We start from the raw sequence: 15,331 nt of genomic DNA on the forward strand, positions 1-15,331 counted from the left end.
CAGAAAAAACACTGTGCGCGGGAGAGCGTTGACACATGCTACAAAATGCGAATCAGCCGGATATCTCCGTCGAGGTAGTTAACAGGTGTAAAGGAACTGGTAGTCGTCACCTCGACAGACTTGGTTTTCTCGCCCTGGTTGGCCGATGAACCGCAGAATGACGACGTCATAAAAATGAAGCTCAAGTAACTAAATTTAGCAGGCGATTTTAATGTAGAATGGTTTTTGGTATTTCATATCTGATCTCCTCAAGAACGCGGCTAACATTCCACTCAGGAAAAAAAAATGATGTTGGCAGCGGTTTTAAGGATTGCTCTGTCAACATTTTTAAGTTTGTTACTCCCTTAATTTATGCAAGGTCGAGCCGATTAGCCTTCTGTGGATGGTTTCTGTCACGGAACAGTTTTTACGATCTCTTCGTCCATTAAGTGAGATGTATATACAGGGTTTTAAAAATTAGACTTTACTGATTATTTAAAAAAAAAATGCCGTACGCTCGTGCCGTTTTAGTACATTGGTAATGCGGCCAGGCGGACACAAATTGGGGTATTAATTGTCCCCGTAAACTCAGTAATTAACTAAAATTCAATCATTACCTTTTTATTGACTGAGTTAGCGTGTATATTTATAATGAGAACTTGGATCTCAATACGGATCTCTATATTGAGAACTTGGATCCCGACGTATCTACGCAGACCGGCTTCCGTAAAACGACGCTGCTATGCAGAACCAGCGCCGAACTTGAGTGCAGTGAATGCACGGGGGCTATCAAGACCGAGCTTTGCCTCATAGCGGGGGTTCAGTGGTTAGTAGGGCGCTTGATTGAAAGACGCGGGATCGAAACCTGACGGTTGCATTTCTACGGAGGCGAAAAGCAAGGCGCCCTTGTGCTGCGTCAGTGCACGTTAAAAAAACCCTTGGTGGCCAGTATGTCCGGAGACCTCCACAACGACTTTCCTCATAACAAGAGTCCCTTTGGGACGTTAAACCTTATGAACTAGCCTATAAAACCCGAGATGCATAACATGCATTAAGATAGGGAGCCTGAAATAATGGGGACCAATAAGCCTTTCTCTTTGATGCTGTGCTTTGCACCAGGCTCAAGCCATTGATAATAGTGGATTATTTTGCAACAGAGGACAAGAGTTCGCGGGAAGCGGTATGGGAAAGTAAAACGGGGTCTAGAAAGGAAAACAGCAGCCGAGGGAACGGGCCCTGGAGACTCCCGTAATCTCTCCTGGGAAGTAGCAGGATAGGATAAGCATCGGGAATGGGGACAGCGTAGGATTTTGTGGCTAATTATCCCGATTGGTCGAGCTCCTTACAGGGCAAGCTCTTGACCGAATGTGCGGCCTCCGAGCTGTCCCAAAATGCCACCACACGTTCATCGGGTCCTCGAGAGACAGGATAACGTAACGAGGCGACGATTGAGGTCCCACGCACCAAGCCATGTTTTGTTAGAGCGAACACATGTGCTAGAAGAGTGTAAATCGCCGTCGTATGGTAGTGCTTCGGCTCCAATGCACTGTGGGACACGCAGCGAGAACCCAATCACGGTCGTCCCATATTAGAGAGTTTTAGCTTACCGGGATCCGCAACCGCGCGTTCCACTGCGCATGCCCAGACCCCACTTGACGCCGATAGATGGCGCCACATACTTGATATCGGCAGTGCGCTACATTTTGAAGCTAGATCAGGGTGCCTTAGAACACGCAGCTACAAAAATAAATTTAGCAATGAAGATGACGCATGTGCTGTATGTGGTAACTCCAGTTAAACAATTGACCATATTATACTCGAATGTAATGATATTCATCCAGATGTCGATGCAGGTGTTGTCACTCTTCCTGAAGCTCTAGGGTTTAGAGATACTAGTGGCTGGTCGAATGAAAATGCGGTGTAAGTGTCACCCGTTAATAATGATGAGGCATTATCAACGATGCACTCTTAACGGTGCGCACACTCCCAGAGACGTTTAGAGTGAGGGGGCGTAGCTGTTCCGGTCGCAAAGGAGATGCCCTCGACGTGCGTGGCAAGCTCAGCATAAATTCAACTACCTTGTAGTGACAGAAGGGGGTGGCCGTTTGGTGCCCAGCTGTCGACGGTTAAAGTCAGAGTAAGGATCGGAGTCAGAAGTAACAAACGAAACAAACTTTATACACAGCAAGAGACGATACAAGCAACACTAAAATTGCACAGACGAGAGGTTCACAGAATAACAAACGCTAAACATGCAACTACAGAGGTATTGAATAACAGAGGTTTTACAACCCAGAACAAACACGAGAGTCACATAAACAAACACCAAATTGTTCACCGGGCACTGTTGCAGTCCGACGCCTCGAGAGTTACGATCTGGCCGCCATGCAAGACGACCGCCGCTCCCTCGCAGGTCCGTAGGCTTGCCAGCAGCGGGTGATCCCCGGGAGTCCAGTCGAAGCACTTGCGAAGACGCTGCAATCACTGACTGACTGACTGACTGACTGCACAAGCGGCGCGGCCTCCATAAATAGGGCGCGCCACGTCTGTCTGTTAAGACGCGCTAAGGCTAGCGCGCACACACACTTAGCTTCGCTGGTTAGAGCGCTTCCTTTTCCTCCCGTCGAGCCGCGCGTCATCATTGGCTAGGACCCGTAGATATTTCTGGAGGCCTCTGGCATATTCCGGACTGATGAATCACCGTCATCACCGGGGGATGAGAAAGAGGGTGACGGCGATGCGTACAAAACCACGCGCTCCCTCGCGCGGGGAAGAAGGTTTTTCTCGAACCTTATGGAAATTTCCAGGCGGCGACGCGCGGGCCTCGCGCCGCGCCGGCTTAGTAAAAATGTGCGCCAATTTCGTGACAGTAAGACAGCAAAAAATGATTGGAAGATTGCTGGCTTAAAAGCAGGAAAGTTACATGATGTTAGTAATGTAGAAAACAAAAATATAATAAATAGAGTGAAGGTATAGATAACAAATCTAAAACAATAATTAAGATATAGGGGGGAAAATGAGCATGATAGCAACGGCTCTCACCCCGTTTCAAATGGGACGCTCCTATATTCCATCCATCCATTCCATCTGGCACATAGACCTGCCGCGTCGGAACCAATCGGCTTGTGCGCACCGCCCACGCACGGTAGCGGGTCACGGTGGCGGATCGCGGATCACGGTAAGCTAAATCTCTCTATTAGCAGAAGGCAGACAGAGTTTTAACGGTCGAGAACAGCCGGGTGCACGGGAGACGAATCGAACAGGGCTGCGAACAGACAGGATATGCCGGGTGATTATTCTCCCCTTATTTACATCGTTTCTTTGTGGAAGTTGTGTTCTGTGGGTACTGAGCCACGAAAGCAGCCTTCCATCATGTACGTCGATGGGCGCGCATTCTGGGTTTGCAGAGTCCCTTCAATCATGCGTGCTTGCGATGCCTAAGATTAGTGAATGAGTTGCCCTGGGAACCAAATAACCGAGGATAGTTAATGAATTATATCTGCTTGTGCGCGCATTTATCTTTGCTTCCAAGCACACACGTGCCGACCCTTCTCTTCATGACAACCTTCCATTTCACTCTACCCTCTTGCCCAACGTGGCTTTATATATGATCCAATAAACGCCTTCTGGCATTCGTTCCCTCGACACGTACTGGCGTCCGTCACTCTATCAGTCACCATGATTGATACATGGTGTTAGAAGTGGGGTACGAACCCACGCCCACATTCGTGGATAGTTCGGAAGAAAAATGGCAAATTACAGGTTTGCATGGATCTGAGAAGGATAAATGCATCTCTGAAGAGGGAGCATTATCAAATGCCCCACCGAGAAGACATCGACGCTGAACTAACAGGCGCGAAGCTTTTCTCTCGTCTCGACGCCAACGCCGGCTTCCATCAGGTTCCGCTAGATCAGCCTTTATCAAAAATATGCACGTTTGCAACACCCTTCGGTTGCTACAGTTTCCTCCGTCTGCCGTTCGGCCTTGCATCGGCTAGCGAAGTATTTCAGAAAGCGTTAAACGAGACCTTTGAAGGCATGCCAGGCGTACGCGTGTACGTGGACGACGTGCTTATTCGAGGAAATGATAAACAGGAGCATGACCAGCGGCTTCGTAGCGCGCTGAAAGCAGCGCAATCGGCTGGCTTGACGTTCAATGCACAAAAATGCCAGTTCGGTGGGCAAGAGATAGAATTCCTTGGTGATATCATCAGCGACAAAGAAATTGGCCCGAATCCAGCCTTAGTCGCCAGTCTAGTGCAGATGCCAAGGCCTGATAACAAGCTTCCAGTTCAGAGATTGCTGGGCATGGTTAATTAGTTCAACAAATACTTGCCATCTCTAGCCCAGAAAACAGCTGCTCTGCGATCTCTTATCAAGCAGGACGCAGTGTTTGACTGGAAACATAATCATGACAAAGAATGGAGAGCCTTATGCAGATCACTAAGCGAGAAACCACTACTTAAAGTTTTTGATCCATTCAGGCAAACAAAAGTGACGTCAGATGCCTCCCTGAGTGGTATTAAATCCGCCCTCCTGCAGAGTTACGAAGACGGCTGGAGGCCAGTGGCTTACGCGTCTAGAGCTCTGACAGATACAGAGCAACGGTATTCTCAGATAGAAAAAGAGGCTCTTGCTCTTGTATTTGGCTGTGAGAAGTTCTCTCATTTCATTTATGGGCGGTCGCTGCTACTTGAAAGCGACCACAGGCCTCTCATTGATATTGCCAAGAAAGCTATTGCCGATATGACGCCCAGGGTGCAAGGTTTTTTTTAAGACTTCTGAAGTATGATTACACACTGCTGTTTGTTCCCGGAAAACAGATGGAGCTGGCGGACATGTTATCGAGAACACCGGGCACTGGAGACGGCACTGCGGTGGACACTGACGACGTCGAAGCTCATGCCATCAGAGTCGTGGCAGCACTCGTAAGTGAAAGTACAACGGCTAGATTAGCACAGGAGACCGCTTCGGATTCATACCTTAAGGATGTCCTGCAGCATATTACGGAAGGGAACACTATCGCAGGTCAGCTTAAACTCGTGGCTTCTGAGCTTTCGGTAATTAACGGTATATTACTGAAAGGGACAAAGGTTATGGTTCCGGCAAGCATGCGGCCCGTAATTTAAAAACATGTGCATGAGGGTCATCTCGGAACAACTAAATGCAAAGCAAGAGCAAGACAACTGGTATACAGGTCAGGCCTTTACTGCGATATCGAAACTATGATCTAGAAATGCGCCGTTTGCAGACACCATGCTTACAGCCAGCCGTCAAGACCACTACTGATGCGTCCCACCCCGACTCGCGCATGGTTCCGCATGAGAGTTGATGTATTCCAGTACGCAGGGAAATACTACTTGTGCGCGTACGACGCAACGTCAAACTTTCCAGAAGTAGAGTTGCTGCACGGGACCATGGCTGCTGCGGTTAACCGAAAAGCTAGGTGCAATCTTTGCAAGATACGGCATTCCCGTTGAGGTATGCACGGACAATGGGCCTCAGTTTTCCAGTCGTGAATTCGCACAGTGCGCGAACGCGTACGACTTCCGTCACGTCACGTCACGTCGAGCCCACAGTTTCCAAGGTCAAATGGTCTGACAGAAAAAGAAGTTCATATTGTCGAACGAATTTTGAAGAAAACTTGTGAGGCTAACGAGGACTTCTGGCTTGGTGTACTGGCTTACATAGCAAGCCCCTTGGAGGACGGTCGATCTCAGGGAGAACTTCTACAAGGACCCCGCCTGAGGACCCCACTGCCTGACCCTCGAATAGGGCCAATCGTGTTGGTGAAAAAGCACTAACAGACAAGCGTCAATCGCGCATCCCTCCCGCGCCTGAACACGGAGGACGTGGTACGCATAAAAAACGGCTCATAGTCACGCAAGGCCAGAGTGCTAGCACCAGCTGGGCCGAGGTCCTATTACGTTAAGACAGCAGACGATAAACTGCTACGGCGAAACCGCCAGCTCTTGATGAGAACAAAAGAGTACTTCCACCGCGAACCATCGGATGTTGACTCGAGCGACGACTCTGATGATGATGATGATGCAAGCACATCGGCTGATCCTCGCCTGTCGTCAACAAACGTGCCACCGCCTGCGATAGCATCGAGGCCATCGTCGCCAATCGTCAGAAGATCACAGAGGCAAGTTAGACCGCCGGAACGCTTGGGCTACACGAGGAACTTTGAACAAGTGACAGCGAAATAATTGTTTCAAGTGAACTATTAATTGAGGAAGGGGATGTATCGTACCTGCTTGTGCGCGCATTTATCCTTGCTTCCAAGCACACACGTGCCGACCCTTCTCTTCGTGATACCGTTTCATTTCACTCTACCCTCTCGCCCAACGTGGCTTTATATACGACGCAATAAACGCCTTCTGGCATTCGTTCCCTCGACACGAACTGGCGTCCGTCACTCTCTCAGTCAGGATGACTGATACAGTTAAGACGAACTTAAAGACAATCGGCAGGAGCAAGAGAAACGCTTCTATTAAGGCAATTATCCTTCGCTTACAATAGCTGAGCGCTTTGAACATTGTGCGGCCCCGACTATGGCCGTCATAGCCATCTTAAGGGTGAGCAGCAGCTGATTTGAAGTAGCCGCATCGAAATTAAGAAGTAGCAGGCAAGACTAATGTAGATGACGGAAGAGCGCTCCAAGGATGACAACGACGACAGCAGCACCTATCCTGTCACAATGCGAGAGTTGGTATCCGTGCTGCTTGACGCTCTTGGAGCGTCTGCAATTCGCAACGCTTGTCGTCTGTCCTGTACTGTGCTGCCAGTTAGTGTCCACAATGTACGGGGTGCCTAAACGCCAGTCAACATCATAAAGCATGCCCAATGTAAGGCGCATTCACACCGACAGGAACGTCGGAAGGACATTTCTTCTGGGTACGACGGAGGGATCCAATCTCCGTGTTTGGAGGCTGTGATAAAAGCAGTTCAGATGGACGTGGCGCCTGCATTTTCGTCGCCTGCGTTCGACAGGTGTAATCAGTGCTTCGAAGTCGATGAACTTCGTAAAGCTTTCTAGTAGGGTCAGCATCCTGGAAACGACGTGTTTCTGTCGACTATGTACGTCGTGACAATGCAAACCCGACGCAAACAATTCTAGGTTTAAAACATTTGAAACCAGACTGTAATCACAAAGAATGAGCGCGGGACCATTGAGATAGCGCCATCAAAAATCGGGCAATTTCCAACCGCAGTAGAATCACCAGGCCGTTAACCTGCGAGTTAAAATTGATCAGCTTTCTCGTAACGGTGCTGATGGATCACTTTACAATATAGATATACCAGAAACTACCAACCCTGGTGGTACCTTACCCAGGGTATTAAAACTGTTATTATGACAAAGTACCTTTACGTCATCTCTAAGTTATTTTATGGTGGCAAGCTTCCAGATGATAAAAGTTCCCAATGAAGCGCCCACATTTATGTGTGGATCCAAATCAGATGTGTCAAACTAGTGACTTATATCGCTAACTTGAGCTTGTTTTAAAATTCCTGTATATGCCATGTATTCACCAATATTAAAGCGCCTCAGCCGGTTTGGTTTTCTAAACTAAAGTCAGAATGGGTTAAGAAAACAGTTTTCTTCAAGAATAAAACCCTTGAATATTATCATGATACCGTGAGATATCCTCTGCAATTGACAGTGAGGGTCGACTCGACGGCGTACTAATAGATTTCCAAAAAACTTTCTCCACTGTTTCAATTGAAGTTCTGTAAAAAAAAAACTAAAAAAAAACTTACCTCATACATCCGTACCACTTCCATGTGTAAAATTATTGAAGACTGCTTAAGGAGAAATTTCACTTATTTGAGAATCCGATGAGATTCGAAGGTTCTGTATCTAAAGCATGTGAAATATTTTTGCGCTAGCATTTCAGACATATGTTATGGTACCCAAAAGTAATGGAAAATAATATGCTTCTGCCCGTGCCACTAGGTATAATGGGCTGTGGTACAATCAAAGCCAGGATGAATTTTATGCTTATCTGCAATGCACATCGATGGGTTGAGGGCGCATGATGACGCCAATCAGGTGATAGAAAAATGCTCGGAATATAACCAGCCCTTATACACAGTATTCATTGATTACGAAAAAGCATTTGACTCAGTTGAAACCTCGGCGGTGATGCAGGCATTGCGAAATCAGGGGGTAGACGAGCGGTACGTGAAAGTGCTGGAAGATATATATATAGTGGCTGCACAGCAACCATAGTTCTGCATAAAGAAAGTAATAAAATTCCCATAAAGAAAGGTGTTAGGCAAGGAGACACAATCTCCCCAGTACTATTCGCAGCTTGTTTAGAGGAAGTATTGAGAGGCTTGGAATGGAAGCAGTTAGGGATAAGGGTAGATGGAGAATACCTCAGTAATCTGCGATTTACTGATGACATTGCCTTGTTGAGCAACTCGGGAGATGAACTGCAAATAATGATTGATGACCTAGACAGGAAAAGTAGAAAGGTAGGCTTGAAAATCAATATGCAGAAGACTAGGTAATGTTCAACAGCCTCGGGAAGGAACAGCAGTTTACATTAGGTAGCAAAACACTGGAAGTAGTAGGCGAATATGTCTACTTAGGACAGGTAGTAACCGCAGATCCGGACCATGAAAAGGAAATAACAAGAAGAATAAGATTGGGATGGAGCGCATTTGGCAAGCACTCGAAGATTATGACTAGCAACTTACCGGTATCGCTAGAGAGGAAAGTATACAACAGTTGCATCATCCCTGTACTCACCTACGGGGCTGAAACGTGGAGGCTAAGCAAGAGAGTTTTAAGTTGAGGACAACCCAGAGGGCTATGGAACGAAAAATGGTGGGGGTAACATTAAGAGATAGAAAGCGTGCAGAGTGGGTGAGAGAAATAACTCAAGTTACCGACATTCTAGTGGAAATTAAGAAGAAGAAATGGACCTGGGCAGGACATGTAGTGCGAAGAGAGGATAACCGATGGTCGCTGAGGGTAACAAACTGGATTCCAAGGGAAGGAAAGCGTAGCAGGGGGGGCCGAAAGTTAGGTGGGCGGATGAGATTAAGAAGTTCGCAGGGGTCAAGTGGATGCAGCTAGCACAGAACCGGGTTAAGTGGAGAAATATGGGAGAGGCCTTCGCCCTGCAGTGGGTATAATCAGGCTGATGATGATGATGATGATGATGATGACGACGCCATATAGCGCGCCGGTGCATTTCCCGCATAGAAACGCTTCGAAGTAAAAGCAACGCTACTGAAGCCAGAGCACTTGAAACGCTCTTTTGCCGTCGTCAGATAATGCATCGCAGAGCCCGGGAGAATTCAATGGAATTAAGAAATATTACCGTCGATCAGTGACGTCGTTGCCGAGTGTGACTGAAGTTCTTGGGCGCTGGCAGATGCTTGAGACGTAATCGTTGGTTACGTCATCAGTATGAACTGTAGCGCGAAGAGCGTTTGCATGCAATACTTACAGCCTACCTAGTTGAATTCATACGAATCACGGAATTCTCAAAAAGTGATACAGTTGCTCCTTAAAGGGAAGAAAACAGCGGTTATTGGCTAATGGAAAGCCTTGTGGCTGTTACGCCAGAAGTGCTCCAGGGTTCTGTCCCGGCGGGGTCACTGTTGTTTCTTATTTTCATAAATGATATTCATTAAGTCCCGAGCATGGCGTTAGAGCGTAAGTTCCTAATATAATTTATTTCGCACGTTTCGCGTCCGTACGCTGTCCGATACACCACGTGATCAAACTGCCGCAGCATTTTAGTCTAACTGACTGCTGTTGTAGCCATGAGACCACCTCACGTGTAACGCTGTGACGTCATCATGTAATCGAGGTGAGTATATTGTTACACATGTCCTGAACATTGAAGAAGACGATGGTGAACAACGGAAAGGCAGAAGGAAGACGAAGTGGTAGCAACGGTCGTTGGTATTACGAGAAGGTGATGCTCGACGAAACATTCCCGCGTCATCAGCTGTTGTGTGCCTTGCCACGTATCATCTTGGTGGAGGTGACTAAATATCCCCTTGCGCACAGAATTGCCCATTTACGCTGCAAAAAGCTGTATTTTCGCAGTGGTCGTCATCTACCTGGCTCACAACGACGCCAACAACGACAACTATGACCTCCGAGGCAGCCCCTATCATCGCAGCAACATCGGCTAAGCCCGTCGTACTCACGAAGATCCGCCACCCTTCCATCTTCAATGGCGAAGATAAGCAAGACGTTGACAACCGGCTGGATAAGTACGAGCGCTGCAGCAGAAACAACTACTGGGACGCGACCATCATGGATCATGCTGGCGAACATAATTTTCTACTTGGCGGGAACAGTTCGCACGTGGTTCCAAAATCACGAACAAGAGCTAGTGACCTGGGAAATCTGTAAACAAAAGCTTCAGGACTTGTTCGGCAAGCCGATTGAGTGGGCTCTCGCAGCAAAAACGGAACTTTCCACTCGCTCCCAATCCCCCATGGAGTCCTACCTTGCCTATATTCAAGACGTGCTTTCGTTGTGCCGCAAGGTAAACAGCTCCATGCCGGAAAGGGGCAAGATAGGGCATATCCTCAAGAGTATCCCGGATGATGCGTTCAACATCCTCTTCTGCGTAGATTGCTCTACCATTGACTCGGTACTTCAAGTCTGTCGAAAATTCCAGCAGACAACGACGTCTTTTACATCGCTTTGAGCGCCTTCCGAACACGGCGGCAACATCATCCTGCGATGACCTGGCGCCTTTGCAAGAGCCTCCTCATCCAGCGAACATGACTCGGATCATCCGGAGAGAACGCGAGGCCTTGGCTCCTGCACCACTCACATCTCCGCTGCCCGAAACCGTGACCATGATTCAGGCCGTTGTTCGCCAGGACCTTGCCAACGTCGGCCTCTCCTCCAGCCCTGTGCCTCCACAGTCACCATTGCACTCTGTTCCCCTACTGGCTACTGCTACTGCCAGCCATTCCCCACGTCGATACCTTACTCGCAATCCTGCAGAGTGGCGCACCTCAGGCGACAGGCCAATTTTCTTCATTTACTGTCGCGCCGGTCACAAACCGCATTTTGCCGTAGCCGTACCTTCTTCGCCCCTCGCTCCTATTACAACGCCGACCATGGATACTACCAAGGACCTCGGCGTTTCCCTCCACAACCAGAAGAGCCCCACCCCGCCTATGATGGACCTGGACATTATCTTTCTCAACCAGGTCAGCCTCGCAACGAAGCCATCCCCACTGCCTGTCGCTCCAGCCGATCTCCGTCCCCACTGGCTCGTCGATCCTGTTCATCGGCACCTCGTCGCAGCTTCTCCCCATCATACGCCGGCACCTACTTGGGAAACTAGCGAGTGCAGCGCGTTGGAGGGACGCTGCATTACCGAGCCGGACTGTCAACTCGGAGCTGACCCCAGTATCCAGACGTAACCTCATTGACATTGTTGTCGACGGAGTCTCAGTTTCTGCCCTTATTGACACTGGCGCACACATATCTGTTCTCAGTTCCTCGCTCCGTCAATGCCTCAAGAAAGTCCTCACACCCGCTTCCTCGTCTACCATTCGTGTTGTTGATGGCAACACAGCTACAGTCATTGACATGTGTACTGCGAGAATTACCATTACCGACCGCCCCATCCCTGTGTTACAGTCCTCACCAGTTGCCCTCAAGACGTTTTATTAGAACTCGACGTTTTAACTGCACATTCCGCCCTCATTGACTGTTCTTCTGGACTGCTTCACCTAGACCTACCGCTCTGTGCTGACAAACAAGCTTCTGAATCTTCAACGCTCTGTGTCCACTCCGCTACGTTTACTCGCCTGCCTTCAGAAGCTGCAGTATATGTACTCATGTTGCCTTTCCCCTCCGTTCCTGATGGCGGCTACGTTGTTTGCCCCATAACAGACGTGACTCTGCAGCGTAGAATCGCTCTCCCTCATAATATCATGCACGTAAAGAACAACAACGCTTATATTCCAGGCTTGAACTTCGGCCCTTTTGTGCACGCTCTTCCTGAGGGCATTGCTCTCGCCGTACTGACCCCACTGTCTGACGTCATAGTGGCCGCTCTTTTACCTGATCCTACTGCTAGAGTGTCCGTGGCGGAAGTAGAATGATGGCGAAGGCTGGGCCCAAAAGCGGTTCAGCGGTACCGCAGCATAGCCACAGGTCGGGGGGCCAACCACTCAGATTAAGAAATTATACTACTATAAATTAAAAAGTATCAGTCAACATAAAAAGAATAGACATTTTGATAACTTCGCTTGTGAATGAGGTAAGGTATTTTATAAATACATTCTTAATTTTAAAGAAATTATGCAAAACTTATCGCCCCACCCCATTGACATCGCTCAAGAGGCGCTGCCAGAGGTAACCAAGGCAACGGAGATAACGAAGCTGACGAAGCACGAAGCGGTTTCTTATCGTTGTCTGCTGCTCTTCTGCTGGGGTGCGGGCCTTGGTGCGCCCGGGAAAGCGTAATTTAGTTCGCAAGTCTGAAAATGTCCCTTTTGCGAAGATTGCGACGTCCTTGCTGGTCGCTGCTCTGTCGCCGTTTGGTGAGATTTAATATCCCCCCGCAGCCGTGTTTTTTTTTTGTTTCATCCACTTCGTCGTGCGGGCAGTGCGAAGTCTTTTTGCAGCAGTGTATTGCGCTTAGCGTTTTATCGCAAGATGAGCCCGCACAAAGTGAGGAAGCGATGCTCTGTGGCACGTTGCGACAGCGAGGACTCAACCGTCGGTGTCTTATTACACCGCTTCCCGGCTGACTTTCACCGGGGAGCAGACCTGGAGGTTGCACAAAGGCTCAATGTATGCTCTAATGCTCCTGTGTTAAGCACGTTTGTTGATGCTAAAGCTTTCTGGACTGGTGCAACCTTGAAATTGCCTTGAAAACTGCTGTATACTTTCTGCCGAAGAATTTAAATGTGAAGAGGGATCCCAGTGCTCTATGCTCCACGTATGTTTTGATGCACCTACTAATTCATTACTTTTTTTTTTCAATTGCAGCTGTCATAGCTTTGTTTTCTGTACATGCATGTTTCTTATCTGGTGATGTTTTGTGGCAGGCACTTCAAGCCTTTTCCATGTCTCGGCTGTGATCATTGAGATGGTTAGCCCGCTTAAACAGCGCTACTGTTTGTGCTGTCTGCGACATGAATTTTTATTTTTGTGATTTGTTGCTGTATTTTATTGGCTGATGCAATAAACCATGAATATGAAAACCATAATTGTTCACTTGGTACAGTCTGTTGTGAACTGGACACGACACCCCGTTGCACTAGTGTTTCTGGACTGCACCTTACTGTGCTGAGGGACAAAGTAAATAGCCAAAGTACTTGCATGACTTGCAGCAGTATTTGTATTATGAATTTGCATACGTGGTCTCTATTTGGAAGTGTTCCTGCCTTTCTATGCCGCCACCTTTGTCAACCACTTTGATCGTGCTGGAGCAACTGCTTATAAACAAGGGCGTAAACAACAGAAACTCGAGTTCTTTTAGATGGCAAAGGTTGGAGCGCGCTGAAAGGCAACAACCTTCAAAAGATGCAGGGTCGTCAATGCAACGAGGCGTTTAAAAAAAAAAAAAAACTTGCTTATAATTTGCGCCAAATAGAACGTATGTGTGACGTCATTTGACGTCATGGCCCCCCAATTTTCATTGGTCGCTGGAGCCCATGAGCCGCCATGTTCTGTGCGTATGGGCGTCTATGGAGCCTTCGCTACCATAGTACTTATACCTCGGAGTGTCGACACGATCTGCACCGTCCCCACCTCCGGAGGCCCGCATATCAGGAATGGTTGCACCTAACTTGCGCCCTGATCGTCCTACAGCACTTACGAGCCTTCTGACTTCGTACAGCGATATTTTCGATTTTGGTGACCGCCCCTTGGGACAAACGTCCTTTGTTACACATCGCATCGATACCGGAGACGCCAGGCCAATTCACAGAAGACCTTACCGAGTCGACATTTCTGAACGTCGCCTCATAGAAGATGAAGTAGACAAGATGTTAGCAAAAAACATTATAAAGCCTTCGAGCAGCCCCTGGGGGTCACCCGTCGGGCTTGTTAAAAAGGACAACACTTGGAGGTTCTGCATAGATTACCGACACCTCAACAAAATTACAAAGAAGGACGTTTATCCACTCCCGAGGATAGATGATATCCTAGACTGCTTGCACGGTGCCAGCTGTTTCTCTTCTATTGATCTTCATTGTGATTACTCGCAGATCGCAGTCGACGAACGGGACCTAGAGAAGATCGCCTTCGTCACTCCCGATGGCCTGTATCAATTCAAGGTGATGCCTTTCGGCTTGTGTAATGCGCCCGCAACATTCGAGCGCATGATGGACTCTCTCCTGCGCAGCTTGAAATGGACGGCGTGCTTGTGCTATCTCGATGACGTCAGTATTTTTTTCTACATTCGAGAGCCATCTCCATCACCTTGATGTCATTCTTGGAGTCTTCCGAAGAGCTGGCCTTCAGCTAAACTCAAAGAAGTGTAGCTTCGGCCGACGTGAACTCATGGTGCTCGGACACTTGGTCAACACCCGTGGCGTTCAACTCGACCGCGACAAAATTCGTGCTGTAAGTGCATTTCTACACCTCGCTGTACCAGTAACGTGCGCAGTTTTCTTGGACTTTGCTCCTATTTTCGGCGGTTTGTCCACAACTTTGCGGAGACGGCTCGTCCCCTCCCCATTCTTCTGAAGAACGACGTTCCCTTTCGCTGGGACCAAGAACAGTCATGAGCCTCTTCTGCGCTCATTGCGGTCCTCACCAATCCGCCCGTCCTGGCAAACTTCAACCCCATGGCACCAACGGAGGTTCGCACAGATGCCAGTGGTCACGGTACTGGTGCCATTCTCGCTAAACAGCAGACGGGTCGCACTCGCGTCATTGCTTATGCCAGTCGCCTCCTTTCTGTGGCTGAGCGGAATTACTCGATCACAGAACGTGAGTGTTTAGCCCTCGTGTGGGCCATTGCAATGTTTCGCCCTTACTTGTTTGGCCACCCGTTCTCCGTTATCACCGAACGCCACGCCTTATGCCGCCTGGGGCGTTGGGCTCTGCGCCTTCAGGAATACACCTTTTCTGTCGTCCACAAGTCTGGCCGGCTGCACGCTGACGCTGACTGCCTGTCCCGCAACCCGGTTGATCCACCGCCTGAAAGCGAGTGGGACGATGACACGTGTGTGGTCCATCTCTGACCTTTTAAACATTCGCCATGAGCAGTGCTTAGATCCCAAGCTTTGCAGCAATGTCAACCGCCTCAGCACTAATCAACCTGACGCTACCCTTGCTTTGTTTGTGGAAGAAAGTGAAGCAACGCGAGAAACGAGCGCATCATCACATGCACGG

Source organism: Amblyomma maculatum, chromosome 7 (assembly GCF_055883805.1).
Source record: "Amblyomma maculatum isolate TAMU_Amacu chromosome 7, ASM5588380v1, whole genome shotgun sequence".
In the NCBI taxonomy this organism is placed as follows: Eukaryota; Metazoa; Arthropoda; class Arachnida; order Ixodida; family Ixodidae; genus Amblyomma; species Amblyomma maculatum.